Here is a 3,632-nt window from a genome sequence, read left to right as displayed (position 1 = left end):
AGAGTATTTGAAATGGGCATGGAATTTTACACAGGCCAGAGCTCCCAGAAATAGCTCCAAAACAGACTGCCTTAAAAATTTTAAAATAACAGATTTTTATTGGTGTTAGAAGGGTGATTTCTCAGGGCTCTGTTTACTGTGGCAAGCCTAGAAGGGAGGGAACACATATTCCTTCACAACAGAAAGCAGGAGCCGTGCTATTACACAGCCAGGCAGCCCATGGGACCAGGCAGCCCCACCATATATGTTCCTTAGATAGTGGCATCACAGTCCGGTATGTTCACATGGCAAAAGGCTTTTGCAGATATAGATTAAAGACTTCTGGAGATTTGCCCAGATCACAGGCTTATTGCCTTGCGAAGAGGATGGGTAAAGATGCAGATTGGTTGCAATCAGCTTATTCACTTAGTCACTGAGAAAGGGAGAAAAATATCCAGATAACTGCTGCCACATGTTCATTTTGTAAGCAAAATCCTTGGATATTGTTTCGCTTTTCCCTGAGTCTGCTCTGATACCTAAATTTCTGCAAAATGGGAAAGGAGGGAAAGGTAAAGCTCTTAGCAAAGTGAGCTCAGCCCTAGTTCCCACCATCCTCACCCTGAAGCCACTTCCACAGAGGTGCTTGAGCAGCAAAGCAAGGACAATGCAGCCTCTGAAGCAAACCTTCAGCTCGGGCGAAAGTGCACTGGGAGAAATAATAACTCCTGGCAGGGTCCCAAATGAACCACGCTGTCTTTACGAGCCATTGTTTCCCTTACTGATGGACCAGCTCTCATTCACAAAAAGCTGCTTTTGCGAGGCAAGAGAAAAAAAAACACATTTGAAAGCACAGAAGTGAGGCCCCACGTGGTGAGGGCACCATGGGAGCGTTGTGAGAACCCAGATGTTATTCACCCTGGGCAGCTGCATGGACAGCATCAAAATGTCTTCATGGACAAATCCACTCACTGTCTTCTTCAGTCCCTTCTGTCTGTAAACTTTGCTGTGGAGTTTTCCCTATGGGGCTAATGTTTGGGGCAGCATTGGAGCTAAAGGACCTCTAGCAGTTTCTCTTGCCTTCCCTCTCTCCAGCACAGAACTCACCGATCACAGAGATAAGGCATTGCTTGAAGGCTTAAATGAAGGTGAAAGTGGCTGAAATCTGACCTGTTTCACCCCTCAGTCGGTCAGTTGGCCAAGTGACAAGGCCACTGGCCACCCATCTTGGGAGAGCGTGCTGGGGCTCAATTTGGTTTTACACCTGGTTGCACCTTGAGCCATTGGAGTTGTCCTTCGGCACCCAGTTAAGGCATGTGTGAGCCCATGCAATTAAAGAATAGCAAGAAGATCATAGGATCTCCCTGAACAACCCTTCATGCCCTCCAAAAGCTGGGAAAGACTGTAAAAATCCCTGCCAGGCAAATGAAGAGTTAATATTCCTGCTACCTGGGAGGTTATCATTAAAATGGGACTCCTGCCCAGGAATGATGGCTTATGGGCACAGCTCCATTGTGACTTTTTCTTCAGAACTAGTTGGTCTGCCTTCTTCTGTTCAGGAGGTCCATTTGTAGTAAAAAACTATAAATAGTCTGATAGGTTGGGAGAAGACATGAAAAAGGGCCACTGCTGGGTCATTTAATGTATAGACAAATACGTGTTCACTTCATCTGCCATGTAAACCTCAACGGTTCAAGTTTATCATTTACTGCCAAAAATGCTATTACAGCAGCTTGAGATTTCAAAGACAGTTTTAGTCCTGTTTCTGACTGACCTTTGGATGGATTTTTCAACTCGGAAAAATTAAAAAAAAAAAACTTTATGTGCTCTGAAACGGAGCTTAGAAGGTTTAACACATTTCTAAGTATAGACACGGTGATTTACGAGGACCTCTTTTTCTGGTTTTTATAAGACTCTGTCTTTCTTCAGCTGTGAACAATGTATTGGTCCTGACAAGGACACCGGGAATCTTTGAGACTTTAGTGTTATTTATGATGGAGACTGTGTGATCCAATGGCCAAGAAACCGGACTTATTACTTGGCTCCGCCACGGATGTGCTGAACAACCAAAGAGCTTTCCCCTCCTATGTCTCTTCTCTGCAGTGATAGTACACTGGGCTCAAGAACTATTTTCTCACCACTGTTTTTTTTTTAAATAAACCAGTACAGCCCAGTCATTCTGGTGGTACCAGGTGATGCTTCCTTGTCAATAATCCCCGCTCCCTGGAAGGTTTTATTACTACAGTTTCCCAGCCCAATTACACCGATATCATCAGGTGGTTGGGGCTGTTTATGGGCGCTGGTGCCTGGATTCACACAGACTAATCTCAGTGCTTGGCTCCTAAGAGCTTGTAATGAATGCTTTGCATCAAGGTGTCATACAGATGGTTTAATAACAGATGACAGACCAGTTGTGTTATGAGCTGGACAAAATGCATCATAGGAAGGTGATCCATGACCAGGGAGGGCACAGGTTTAATTGCTGTTGTGCAACAGCACCAGGGCAAGCTCCATATTTGCCCTTACACGGGGCTATAACATCCGAGTGCTCAAGTGTTTGCATCACAATACTCAAGTGAATGAATACGCAGGAACCTAATAGAAAACTATCAGCATTTAGGTCACGAAAGCCTTACGTTGTAATTCCTGGAAGTTGTTTGGCCGCGCAAAAAAAATCTGTCTTTGCTCCCAGCCAGAAAACAGCCCTAAACACAGGTGTGATTGATCTCCTCTGAGTAATTCAGCATTAACCATCGCACTAACAGGTTGCACTTTCTGCTGGTGTTCCCCAAATTCCTCACAAGCACCAACTTTGTACATGCCCCAAAAACACACCCATGCACAGTGGGTGCACAAGGCTGGGAGATGGACGTGGGCACCCTGCAGCAAAAAATCCAGGATAAAATCTGAGCCTTATCCTGACAGAGCAGGATCTCCACAGGAGAAAAGCACTCTCCAACCTTACAAGGGTCAAGGGAGAGGTGAGTTATTTAGGTCCTTGAATCTGAATTCTGGATGCTGCAACTTGTAAGCCTGTAAAAGGCTGATCTGAATGCATCAAGAGGCATGTTCAGGTGCACATGTATCTATAACTTCATGGTCCATGGAGCCCATGTCTTTAAGGCCATCCTTTGAGATGGTAAAACCAACTCAAACTGGCATCTCCTTTTTTCCTTGGAGACAGACACTGGCCCTGGCCTGGGTACAGAGGCAGCACAACAGGGAAGCTGTGTTTTTGTGGCGTTGTGTAGGGACAACAGACCTCCCTCGATCCCTCAACGTTCTCTCTCCCCTTGAACCAGCACCCAGGTATGAACAGCCAGCAAACGTGAGGGGAAGTCAGGGTGTCCCAGTTGGGGTGGTGGGGCAGATGGGAAAACAGCTCTCTGTGCAGATGCGAGGGTCAGGCCTCCAACATACCTGTGTCCAGGTGATGATCTACACCCAGGGTCAAGGTGGGCTCCTTAAGCACCCCTTCTTTCAGTGTTAGCCCCTAAAATCTCCCACCGCTGGCTGCCCACATCACAAAAACTCATCTCCAGCTCATCCTCACTCCTCTCCCTTTCCGACCCCTCCCCTCTATCCCGAAGACATCCTTTTACCAAAACGAGCTGTGGAGGCTAGGAAAGACACTGACGTCAATGTAAAAGTAAACC

Source organism: Calidris pugnax, unplaced genomic scaffold (assembly GCF_001431845.1).
Source record: "Calidris pugnax isolate Ruff unplaced genomic scaffold, ASM143184v1 scaffold41, whole genome shotgun sequence".
Taxonomy (NCBI): Eukaryota; Metazoa; Chordata; class Aves; order Charadriiformes; family Scolopacidae; genus Calidris; species Calidris pugnax.
The sequence above is the reverse complement of the archived record's forward strand: the minus strand, read 5'-3'. Positions refer to the sequence as shown.